Source organism: Canis lupus, chromosome 32, assembly GCF_003254725.2.
Source record: "Canis lupus dingo isolate Sandy chromosome 32, ASM325472v2, whole genome shotgun sequence".
NCBI classification, from domain to species: Eukaryota; Metazoa; Chordata; class Mammalia; order Carnivora; family Canidae; genus Canis; species Canis lupus.
In genome coordinates, this window is record NC_064274.1 from 3,559,721 (window position 1) to 3,573,610 (window position 13,890).

At 37.7% G+C, this 13,890-nt stretch overlaps 1 long non-coding RNA gene across 1 annotated transcript in view; it reads left to right on the plus strand.

Annotated features, from left to right (window-relative positions):
* The window catches only part of LOC112647353 (uncharacterized), a 97,588-nt gene extending 84,240 nt beyond the window's left edge, over positions 1–13,348 (plus strand). Inside the window, exons 4-5 of the long non-coding RNA XR_007407794.1 lie at positions 11,333–11,432; positions 12,483–13,348. This is a non-coding gene — a long non-coding RNA (uncharacterized LOC112647353). The remainder of the gene's footprint in view (positions 1–11,332; positions 11,433–12,482) is intronic.
* The last annotated feature ends 542 nt before the right edge of the window (positions 13,349–13,890 follow it).

The following is a 13,890-nucleotide window of genomic DNA, read 5'->3' on the forward strand; positions in this document are numbered from 1 at the left end:
CACTGGCATCTCGCATATTGTGCTTCTATTAGTGAGGCTGCATTTTCATATAGCCCCGATGGCAGGCATTGGGATGCAGATCAACTTGTCCATGTTCTGGTAGAACTGCAGGGAGCCCTGGTGAACTGGCCTCCCCAGGCTCACTTGGAAAGCAAAGGAAAGCTACTGCCTGTCAAACTCTGGATCAAAAACTATGAAGAGTGCCAGAGATTGGATAGCATGATGTCTTTGCCATAAAATTGGACTTGAGGCGGTAATATTGTTGATAGTCTTTTTTTTTTTTTCCTAAAAGCATAGGGTTAAAGCCATCTTCTACTATGAGTTGGCAGGATAAACAGGGAAAGTATTGTATAAACAAAGAATCAAGGTTTAAAACTAAACTAGATACAATCTTTTATCTTGTGTCTAATGCTAATAGCTTTTTAAGGTTTGAAGACTTAAACAATATTTTATTACAACTTTAGGATCATCAAAGGAAATCCATAAGCACAAGAATTGTGATAAGGAATAGCTTTATTACAGCATAATAATATTTAAGCTAGAACAAATTTAGAATGTTATTAGTACAAGGATGCCATTGGCTAAAATCTATTGATACTAAGAGATTTAGGCAATTAGTATGGGAAATAAGACCTGCAAATTCTGTGACAAGCTAGGAAATTTGATAGGATATTATAATTACCATAACATCCTACAGTTTAGGTGATTTTATCAGTTAAATGAGGAATAATGCCCAAATATTAAAAAAGAAAAGGAATTAAGAAAAAGTAGGAGAGGAAGAAGGACTATTTCCAAGAATCTGATATCACTTTTGCTTTCTTTGCATTTGCCTGATTCCTTCATGATAAAGGTGAATAACTTTAGAAAGAGATAACTAAGTCATAAAAGATACAGAATTTAAAGCTGAGTAGTAATTTAAGTATTATCTGGTAATATATGCTCTCCTCATTTCATAAATGACAAAACTGAGGCCCAGAAAGATGAAATGACTTGTCAAAGACAGGTCAAAGAGTCATGCATGGTAATATTAGGGTCAGAGAACAGATCAATGTCATGCATCTTCACTCAGACATCCATTAATTTGTAATCCAGATTACCAGTGACACACAAATAAACACTGTGTGCTCCTTACCTCCATATTCCCTATTTTTGTATTCTATTTTTATGAAAGAAAAAGAAATGACAAGTTCTTATCAGCTTTTTCATTGAAGAAACTACTTAGACAATATGGTGTATGATAACTACCTATACGGCTGAATTTCTATACATAAAATTGTGAAGTCCTGGAAAGCTTTCTGAGTCATGAACGAATGATTTTGTAGATTGGAGTAATAATTAAGCCTAATTTAAATATTCATAAGGCCAATTTTTTTTTTTTTAGGACAAGTTTTATTAAAATTGGTATCTCATGTATGTCATGCATAACTATTGTCCCAAACGCCTTATTATCTATCAGGGGTGTGGATATAGATAGATATAGATATAGATATAGATATAGATATAGATATAGATAGATACAGATATATAGAATTTCACCATAGTTCAGTTTTTTGGAATAATTATCCCAATCTTACTCCTGCTGCTAATATTTTAATGCTTAGACTAAATTGGATTTCTGAATCTTTCATGCTTTCTCTGTTACCTTTATATATGAGCTGAAACTGAATAAATTCAACCTGATTTGAAATTACTTTGAAAAGATTTTCAATACAACCATACTTTGGTCTCAAGATTTTGCTTAGATTCTCCAAGGCTCAAGGGCAATATGTGTTCAATTTATGTCTGCTTAAAATGCTCTTCCTTTAATTCTAGACTACCTATGCAAAAATTTTGCATTTCTAGTAAAAGATGCACAGACTCATCTTTATTCTTCTTTCTCTTTTGGGAAGATGGTGTGTGTATGTGTATGTATGTGTACATGATGTATAACAAATATACATATATATATAACTGAGTTATTAAGGAACTTACTTATAAATGAATTATGCCCTCTTTTTTAGTCTCTACACTGATAATTCATATTTTAGTTGTAACTCACCACCTCACTAATGATTTGATTTGATTTGATTTGATTTGATGATTGAAATGAGATTTTAAAAACTCTATTTTGGCAGTATCTTTTCCTCCTTCCACATCTTTAGCATTCAACATGAGTGGAAGGCCAATATGGGCTTGGTTGATTGGATGAGGGTTAAATGAAGAGTAGCCATTATTTCCATTGCTTTAATTACACCATCTTCACGCCATGATGGACCTTGCTCCATTTCCCTCCGGTAGACCTGACACACTATAACTGACCTAATTGATACCAGATGACAGCTCAAATAAGGCCTAATAAAGAAGTAATCACACTAATCTAATGAGCAAGCTGTTATGATATTGGCTTATAGGAAGCTGTTTTTTAATCCCTCCATTTTTCTTTTATTCTCTATAACCACTACTCAAAATCTCCTTTTCTGTTACTATAGAATCAGAGCACTAAAATGGACCTTGTGGGGAATGTCAGCTGCAGTTCCTGTTCCTTGCTCTATTAGATGTACATGGACATAATTTTTTCCATCTTTTATATATATAAACTGTAAACATACTGGAAAGTTGGAAGACTAGTACAATGATCCTTGTACCTATCATTCATCTTCGATAACTGTAATTATTTTTGCCATGTTTGTTTTGCCTGTATATGTATATATATGATATATACTTTCTGAATCATTTGAAAATAAGCTCCATACATTATAATATTCTGTCTCTGAATATTTCAACACATATTTCTAAAAAGTAAGGCATTCTCCATTTGTACAATGTCATTAGCAAATTAACAATAATATCCAATTAATAGTCATATCTTTTCATATTTCCCCAAATACCTTTTCTTAAAGAATCATTTTGCTTTCAAACCTATCTAATCAAAGTTCCATTAGCATTTGAACATTTGCTTGCCTTCTTGCATAATAAAATGTCTTAGGTTCACCTTGTACTTTCCTTGTTCTAGATCTAAAGCCAATCATTGTTTCAGGGAGCCCCAGATCAAGATCTGGACTATTACGCTCATTGCTATAGGAACATTGTTAATTCCATAACTTTTCATTGGAATAGCTAGTGTGTGTATGTGTGAGTGGCACGTGTTGAATTCCAATTAATATTTCCATTTCCATTTTAATATTATAATGTTTCTTAACTTTTGGATTATTATACACATGATATACATTTACAATATTTATGCAGAAGGTGTTGGTATCAATGGCATTAACACTATTTACTTTTTTGTATAATCATAAAATAGTTTCTAAATTACAATACCAATATCATAGTTTGCATATTATATGCATATTATATGCATATAATACCAATATATATAATACCAACATATTGGTATATACCAACATATATATAATATATATATATATAAATCAAGTTAAAGATTTCTCTGTGCATGGCTGTTTTTTCATTTTTGTTTTTTTAGACTGTATCCCACTCAGTAGCTATAGGCAAAATATTGTACTCAAAAGTCACTTGGAATAATATTTTTATGCATGATTAGGTTATTCATTTGAGTATATGAATGCATATGTTGCTTCCAATTCTGGGGTTTTTATTTAAATGTATGTTTTGATTGTGTAAAATTTACATGGCTTAGAAGTCTATATATAAAATAATATCCATGGATTTGTTTCTTCTATTCTTATATGTCTTACTATGTTTCTCCCAATTCCACCCCATATAGATAACAATTTTAGTTTCTGTTTTATAATTTCAGTGTTTTTTTTTTTTTTTTTTTTTTTAAAAATAAGTAAACAACTGACCACAGGGTGTCAATTCCTCTGCACTTTGAAGTTACACATGAAGGGCAGGGTTCTACATCTGGAAGTCTAGGAAACAATAGGGCAATAGTCAAGAAGGGCCAAGTGTAGGTGTGAAATGAAAAGCAAAGCATGGCCAGGGGACAAGACTGAAAGAATATGGCCCCAGGTGGCATGTGGTGCCACTGCTGTAGATGCCAACTATGTTGATGCCAGTGTTGCTTTTTCAAAGGGCAAGTCACAAAATGCTGTCTACTACCAATCTCAAAAATTTTCAGTATAGACAACATAAACTCTTTTCCTGTTCATTTGTTTGTTTCTTCATTTAAATACCTTTATTTTTATTCATATGAAGACTTGAATATCTTTAGGTTTGAAGATCTCTTCCTAATAAGTATAGTTTTTCAAATCTAATTATTATTGCTATCATTTGAATCTTTCCCTATTTCATTTCACTTGAGAAGCTAAACTGATATACTTTAATAAATATAAAACCTCAATACTCATTATTGATACTTTTCTACTCTAGCATTTGAAGAAAGAATATTTATTCCTGATTTCTGTTCAACACATATGGAATATCTACCAGATTCTTTTTAATTCCATTCTTAGAAATGAGATATTTGAGGGGCACCTGGGTGGCTCAGTCATTTAAGCAGTCTGTCTTCAGCTAAGGTCATGATCCCAGGGTCCTGGGTTAGGGCACTGCGACAGGCTTCCTGCTCAGAGGGGATCCTGCTTCTTCTTCTCCCTTTGCCTGCCGCTCCCCCTGCTTGTGCTCACTCTGTCTCTCTCAAATAAATAAAATCTTAAAAAAAACAGACAGGAGATATTTGAGTAATTTTTATTTATTCTATAAATTACTACGTTTATATGTCTTGATTTGCTGTTTTTAAATTTTGTCTCCACTTTTAAAAATATTCCTTTATTACACAAAATAGTACATATAATTTGTGTAAATTTTAAAAAGATGTAAAAAGGGGGAAAATTGCTCTCCCCCTTATATCCCTGTCTTTCTGAGATATCTGGTATAAACTCCATATATTTATGCTCCCCTATTTTTACCTGCTTACAGAAGCATACACACACACATATATGTAGGACAATTTATCTTCCTTTTAAAAATATGGGATAAACTTTTACACATCTCCTGATAATTTTTTTCACTTAATTGTAACATCTTTCCTGATCAATAAATTCAGATCTAACTTATTGTATTTAAATAGCTATGTGACATTCAGTATCATGGGTATATATAATTGTATCAAACATTCTCTTTTGTTGTACTATCAGATTATTTCCAGGTTTTGTGATTTTAAATAATTTTACAACAAGAACTCTTACACATATATCCTACACACTCACACTCTTATTTTTGACAGGTGGATTCCTAAGATTGAGAATGCTGGGTCAAAGGATATGTATATGTAATGTTTTAATAGATACTCCCAGATTGCCTTCTGTTTTGATTTCTCAGATGGCATGAACACATGGATGTTGTCATAGTTCCCCTGAAAAGAAGCCTTGAGATAAAGAATTGGGGACAAGTAGTTTATTTGGGACATTAAGCCAGGAAACTGAAGTGAGAGAGATGTTAACTCAATCTACTTCAAGTCCACTGTCTCTGGGTTGTATACTGCCCTCCCAGTATCAGTTCCAGATATGGCTTACCATGGTCCAGCAAGGACCTTTGCATGGAACTTTCACCAAAACTTCATTAAAAGCAGTGAGGCCAAGGAACTATGATGTAATACATTATAAGGGCCTGCTATACATGTTGACAGGGGTCTCATAATATTTCTACTGTTATTAGTTCAATTCAAATATTTAAGAAAGTGTTACTTTAGTTCATTTGTATTTTATTCGACAACTGTTTCTTGAGGATCCACTCTGTGCCATGCACTACATTAACTAGCAGGGATACTTTATAAATTGGGTATAAAGCAAACATAAAACATAGTCTTTTCTCACATGGAGTTTATAGTTTAGTAGTAAGTAAATGCACCAACGAAAAAGAATATGATTCGATTCTAAAGAAATGTAAGACAAAAACCCTCTAAGCCTGACTTGAAAACTGGTAGTTGTGAGAAATATTTGCTGAGAAAGTTCCTTGAGCATAGATCTGAAATATGAGCAGATGCTCATCATATGAAAGTGGAGAGTGAAAGTGACAAATGAATGTTCCAGAGAGAGAGAGACATATTTTTGAAGTGTCCATGGCACTTACAGATGGCCAGTGTGGCTAGAATTTTGAGAATGAAATGAGAAATGGAACAAAGTAAGGCTAGGACCACATGACAGGTGAACATCAACAACGTTAAGTCACACTGCCAGTACGTATCCTTGGTATTATATGATGGAAACGGCACATTACCTCCACGGTCATTCTCTCCAAAACCCATAACCCCATACTAATCATGAGAAAAATAACAGACAAACCCAAATTTCTACAGGTGTTCTACACAATACCTGACTATACCTCAAAACTGTCAAGATAATCAGAAACATGAAAAATTGAAAAATCTGACAAAACGTCTTATGGAGACAAGATGACTAAAAGTAGTGTGATATCCTAGATAAGCTCCTGGAACCAAGAACAAAGATATCAAGTAAAAATTAAGGAACTCTAGAGTGCCTGGGTGGCTCAGTCAGTTAAACAGTCTGTCTTTAGCTTAGGTCATGATCTCATGGTCCTGGAATTGAGCTCCACATCAGGTTCTCGGCTCAGCAAGAAGTCTTTTCTCCCTCTCCCTCTGCAGTCCCCATCCAGCTCATGCTCTCTCTCTCTCAAATAAATAAACTCTTTAAAAAAATAACTCTAAATATATGTGCTTTAGTTAATAATAATGGTATTAGTTCATCAGTTGTAACAAATGTATAATATTAATATTAATAGAGGAAATAGCTTGGGGATATATGAGAACTCTGTATTTGCAATCTTTCTGTAAATATAAAACTATTCTAAAATAAGTTTATTTTAAAAATGTTTGGAGAGGTAGTAGCTGGGTGTTAGACTTTGTAGGGCCTCATAGACCATCTGAGGTTTTGGTCTTTTTTCTAATATATTTGAAGAGCTGTGGTCTTTTAAACAGATGTACCATGATTAAATTTACTGTATTTAATATCACTATAGCTGTGATGCCAAGCACTGAATGACAAGTGTGGAGCAGAAAATCTGATTTTAAGGCTGTCTTAATATTCCTGGCAAGCGATGATGATAACATGGGTGGGGCAGTGGAGACAGCATGAAATGCACAGAATTGATACCATTTTGTGGATAAAAATCACAGCATTGGATGGCTAGCTTGACATCATCAGAAACAATAGGCTTGAGAGAGAACATAATACACTTAATCTTATGTCTGCCACTAGGCTGGCTCCCATTTTCTTGTGTAGAGGACCTACATGGGTTTAATGGAGGAAGCTTGAAAGAGGCCTACAGTCTTATTTCCTGTTCTTTGGTTAGTAGTAACTGGCTTTTCCAACTCTACAAGGCTCCAAGCTAATGATTACTAATTAATATAGCTTCAGGCATTGCGAATCTTCCTTAAAGGAGCTGCCTTTAAATAGTGTGTCAGTTTACATCTCTCTTACAGTGTCTTATTAAAAAATGTCAAGGTGCAGTCAATATACATGTACCTTCTGGCTCTTTCCAAGTGCTTTTTCCCTCATGATACAGGTTCTATAGGAAAGTGATGTCCCTTCCAAGTTAGGTCAGGTGACAGTTTTACAAAACATTTTTACCATGGTATAAAGAAACTTACCAGCTTCCAAGCTTACAGAATCTGTGCTTGTGTGTGTTTGTATGTGTGTGTGTATGTGTGTTGTGGCACTGACTTCCTGACTATAGCAAGTGATTGCCACATATTTTAAGTTTTTTTTTCAGCAAAACTCTATTATTGAGGTGCCTGAGTGGCTCAGCTGTTTTAGCATCTGACTGGTGATTTTGGCTCAAGTCATGGTCTCATGGGTCCTTCTCCAATTGACTTACTTCACTCAGCAAAATACCCTCCAGTTCCATCCACTAGAAGCAAATGGTGGGTATTCGTTGTTTCTAATGGCTGAGTTATATTGCATTTCATTCATAAGGGGAATATAAGAAATAGTGAAAGGGATTATAGGGGAAAGGAGAGAAAATGAGAGAGAAAAATTAGAGAGGATGACAGAATATGAGAGACTCCTAACTCTGGGAAACAAACAAGGGGTAGTGGAAGGGGAGGTAGGCAGGGGGATGGGGTGACTGGGTGATGGGCACTGAGGGGGGCACCTGATGGGATGAGCACTGGGTGTTATACTATATGTTGGCAAATCGAATTTCAATAAAAGAAATATATATATTTAAAAAATTTAAAAAAATAAAAAATAAAAATGATCTTATGGGTCATGAGATCAAGCCTTGTATCTGGCTCCATGTTCAATGGGGAGTCTGCTTGAGATTCTCTCCCTCTGCCTCTTCCCCCACTCATGTACATGCATGTACTCTCCCTCACAAATAAATAAATAAATCGTTAAAAAAAAACAACTATTAGGTATCAGAATTTTCCTTTATTAGATGTGGGGTAAACTGACAATAAAGAATGACAAAAAATATGATGATTGAAACAAGATAGAAATGAATTTCTTTGGACAAACTGTCCAAGGAGAGCAGGCAATCAGGATGCATGAGCAGCTCTGCTCCATGGGATTGGTCATGGACCCAGGGTCAATACTGTAGCCCTGTCACTCCTTCAGGTATGCTACCTTAGCTCTTCACTAGATTTTCATTCACAAATGAGGAAAGAAATGGAATAGAGGTTAGGACTCCCTTTTAAGAAAATGACATGAAAGTTGCAGACATCTTTTTGCTTGACTTAGGCACAGACCAAGCCATAATGGAGGTTTTAGTGGCCATGTGCCCAGCTAAAATTTTATTTCCCCTGAAGAAGCAGAGAATGGATTTGGGGAGCCAACCATCAGCCAAAGGAGATGGAGAAGGACAAGAGGGTTATGAATAGTGAATATCACAGAAACCAAAGATAGAGAATGTTGCATGAAGAATGAGATATTGAGTGCAGCCTAGAGCTCACTTGAGAAGAACTGAGTATCATGCATCAGCTATGGATGGCAACATGTATTTCACTGGTGACTTTAGAAGTATTGTTTCTTTTATCTTTTTTATCTATCTTTTTTTTTCTTAGAGATTAAGCATGGGAGGGGCATAGAGGGAGGAAGAGACAGAGAATCTTAAGCAGACTCTGTGCTGAGTGTGGAGCCTGATGTGGGGTTTGATCTCATGACCCTGAGATCATGATCTGAGCTGAAATCAATTAGATACTTAACTTACTGAGTCACCTAGGCACCGTGAAAACATTGTTTCAATGAAGTGATAAGGGTTAGATTTAGGATCGAGTAGGAAGAAAGAATATAGGCAATCTTTCAATGAGAGAAAAAGTGTAAGTGGAGAGGGACTACTTGTATGTTTTAAATAGGAGATATTTGAGAATGTTTTGATGTTGATGGGAAGAATAGAACAAGCACACAGAAGTCAATTTCAAATTGCTCTAGTATTTGACATAAATTAGTTTGAGAGTGTGAGTGGGTCTCTCAAGAAACAATTTGACATCACACTAACAAGTTGGGTATGGAATTCTTAAGTGAGACAAATATCATACCATGGGTAGGAGTGGACATTGATTCATTGATTATTCAGACAGAGCACTGCCAGTTCCCTCAATTCTTTTTTTAAGATTTATTTATTTATTCATGAGAGACAGAGAGAGAGAGAGGGGCTGAGACACAGGCAGAGGGAGAAGCAGGCTCCGTGCAAGGAGCCTGATGTGGGACTTGATCCCAGGACCCCGGGATCACACCCTGACCCAAAGGCAGATGCTCAACTGCTGAGCCACACAGGTGTCCCCCTCAATTCTTTATATAACAAGGTTTCACTTTGGTGAAGTTCATTTCCTCATATAACAGATAATTTAGGATCTACTTTAAAGGATAGATACATAGATCTAATAGTTCATAAATCAACCCAGACATATATACTCAATTGATTTTTTAATGAAAAAGTAAAAGTTATTCAATGGGGACAGTCTTATTAGCAAATGATGCTGCAATAATTAGGTGTCCATAGGCAAGAAAAACAGTGTATCAATCCATTTTTCACACTATACAAAAAATTAATGCAGAATACATCATAGATTAAATGTAAAACCAAAGTATAATTTTTTTAGGAAAAAACATAAGAGAAACACATTGTTATCTGAAGTAAGGCAAAGATTTCTTACATATAATACCAGAAGTACAATCCATATAAGAAAATATTGATATATTGGATCTCATAAAAAACAAAGTATCTGCTGTGTAAAAGACACTGTTAATAGAAGGAAAGGACAACCCAAAGATTAGGAGAAAATGTTTGTAAATCATGTATCTGATAAAAGACATGTATTCAGACTATATAAAGAGGTCTCAATACTTATTAAGAAAATAAATACCCAGAACAAAAGATGGGCAGATGATTTAAGATGAGAGTTCACTGAAAAATATATAAAGATGGCAGTTAAGCGTATGGCAAGCACATGAAAAGATGTTCAAAATAATTAGCCATTAGGGAAATGCAAATTGAAAGCATAATGAGATAGTACTCCACATCCACTAGAATGCCTGAAATCAAAACAATACCAAGTGCTGACAAAGAAGTGAAGTAACTAGAACTCTTATACATTGCTGATGAGACTGTGAAATGGTGCAGCCATTTTTGAAAACAGTTTGGTAGTTTCTTATTTGGTTAATCAAACATATACTTACCATATAACCCAGTAATCTCACTCCTATTTACCCTAGAGAAAGGAAAACTTATGTTCACCCAAAAACCTATACATGAACATTTATAGTAACTTTATTCATAATTGCCAAAAATTTGAAAACAATCTAAATGTTCATTGGTGAATGGATAAAACAACAGTGGTACATCTATGTATGAAGTACTATTCGGCAATACAAAGGAATAAAAACATGAATGAATTTCAATGAATCATGCTAAGTGAAAGAATCCAGACTCAAAAGTTACATACTGTATTACTCAACATATGTTCCATTCTGGTAAAGGCTAAATTACAGGGATAGGGAGTGGGGATGGGGAAGGAAATAAGTCTAAGTGGCTAAACAAATTTTGTTAAAACCTTTGTGGTGGTGGCTACATGACTGTACAAGCTCAGTGACAGCTACAAGCGCCAAATTATGGAAAGAGTCCAAACGTCCATTAACTTACTGATGAATGGATAAAGAAGATGTGGTGCAGGGATGCCTGGGTGGCTCAGCAGTTGAGCGTCTGCCTCCGGCTCAGGGTGTGATCCCCTGATCCAGGATCGAGTCCCACATTAGGCTCCCTGCATGGAGCTTGCTTCTCCCTCTCTCTCTCTCTCTCTCTCTCTCTCTCTGGGTCTCTCATGAATAAATAAATAAATAAATCTTTTTTAAAAAATGATGTGGGAAAGATGGCGGAAGAGTAGGGTCCCCAAGTCACCTGTCCCCACCAAATTACCTAGATAACCTTCAGATCATCCTGAAAACCTACGAATTCGGCCTGAGATTTAAAGAGAGACCAGCTGGAATGCTACAGTGAGAAGAGTTCGCGCTTCTATCCAGGTAGGAAGACGGGGAAAAAGACATAAAGACACAAAAGGCCTCCAAGGGGGTGGGGCCCCGCGAGGAGCCGGGCTGAGGCCGGGGCGAGTGTCCCCAGGACAGGAGATCCCCGTCCCGGAGGAGCAGGAGCTGCACCGATCTTCCCGGGCGAAAAGGGGCTCGCGGGGAGGTGGAGCAGGACCCAGGAGGGCGGGGATGCCCTCGGGCTCCCGGGGACACTAACAGGCACCTGCGCCCCGGGAGAGTGCGCCGAGCTCCCTAAGGGCTGCAGCGCGCACGGCGGGACCCGGAGCAGCTCTGGGGGCTCGGGGGCGGCTCCGCGGAGGGGGCTGCGGGGGGGGAGCAGCTCGGGGGGCTCGGGGGCGGCTCCGCGGAGGGGGCTGCGGGGCGGGAGCGCGAATCCACCAGCACAGGCCCCGGGAGCACAGGGCGCCGGGACACAGACCAGGATCCGGCCTCCCCCCGGGACAGGCAGAGGCCTGTAGAGCCCAGGACAGCGAGGACACTCCTGCAGCCAGCGGCCCCTAGATGAGCAGATCAGTGGCCCCGCCCCGGAGTCTCCAGGCCCTGCAGACGGAGAGCTCTGGAGCTACTGCAGGAGCTGACTCCAGGGCTCCAGCGCTGGCCGCCGCCACTTGTTGTTCCTCCTGGGGCCTCACGGGGTAAATAACCCCCACTGAGCCTCACAGTGGCCTCACAGGATAAGCAGCTTAAACAACCCCCACTGAGCCCTGCACCAGGCAGGGGGCTGAGCAGCTCCCCTAAGTGCTGACACCTGAGAATCAGCACAGCAGGCCCCTCCCCCAGAAGACCAGCTAGAGGGACAGGGGAAAAACAAGTTATTGACCAAGCAGCACTGGAAAGTTCCAGGGGAAGTCAAGGGACTTACAGGATACAGAATCAGAGGATACTCCCCCTTGTTTTTTGTTTTTTGATTTGTTTTCTTCCCCTCCCCCTTTTTTCTTTTTTTCTTTTCCTCTCTTTCTTTTTTTCTCTCTTCTTTTTTTTCTTTTTCTTTCCTTCTTTCTCTTCTTTTTCTCCTTTTCCCAGTATAACTTGTTTTTGGCCACTCTGCACTGAGCAAAATGACTAGAAGGAAAACCTCACCTCAAAAGAAAGAATCAGAAACAGGGGGTTTATCCAAGATCTATAAAGAAGTTATTAAACTCAATAGCAAAGAAACAATCCAATCATGAAATGGGCAAAAGCCATGAAGAGAAATCTCACAGAAGAAGACACAGACATGGCCAACACGCACATGAGAAAATGCTCCGCATCACTTGCCATCAGGGAAATAGAAATCAAAACCACAATGAGATACCACCTCACACCAGTGAGAATGGGGAAAATTAACAAGGCAGGAAACCACAAACGTTGGAGAGGATGCGCAGAAAGGGGAACCCTCTTACACTGTTGGTGGGAATGTGAACTGGTGCAGCCACTCTGGGAAACTGTGTGGAGGTTCTTTGAAGAGTTAAAAATAGACCTGCCCTACGACCCAGCAATTGCACTGCTGGGGATTTACCCCAAAGATACAAATGCAGTGAAAAGCCGGGACACCTGCACCCGATGTTTCTAGCAGCAATGTCCACAATAGCCAAACTGTGGAAGGAGCCTCGGTGTCCATTGAAAGATGAATGAATGGATGAAGAAGATGTGGTTTATGTATACAATGGAATATTCCTCAGCCATTAGAAACGACAAATACCCACCATTTGCTTCGACGTGGATGGAACTGGAGGGTATGATGCTGAGTGAAATAGGTCAATCGGAGAAGGACAAACATTATATAGTCTCATTCATTTGGGGGAATATAAAAAATAGTGAAAGGGAATAAGGGGGAAAGGAGAAAAAATAAGTGGGAAATATCAGAAAGGGAGACAGAACATGAAAGGCTCCTAACTCTGGAAAACGAACTAGGGGTGGTGGAAGGGGAGGTGGGCGGGGGGGTGGGGGTGACTGGGTGACGGGTACTGAGGGGGGCACTTGACGGGATGAGCACTGGGTGTTATTCTGTATGTTGACAAATCAAACAGCAATAAAAATAAATTTATTAAAAAAATAAACTGGAGTTTAAATTAAAACTTTAAAAAAATCATAGCAATATTTGAAAAAAAATAAAATAAATATAGTGCATTAAAAAAAAGATGTGATGTATATATATACAATGGAATATAGCTCAGCCATAAAAAAGAATGAAATATTTACAATGACACGGATGATGCTAGAAAGGATAATGCTAAATGAAATAAGTCAGTCAGAGAAAGACAAATAAATACCATGTGATTTCACTCATGTGTAGAATTAAGAAACAAAACAAACAAAACAAATGATCATGAGAGGAAAGAAAAAAGAGAGAGAGACAAACTAAGAAATGGACTCTTAACTATAGATAACATTGATGGTTATCAGAGGGGTGGTGGATGTGGGGATGGGTGAACTGGGTGATGGGGATTAA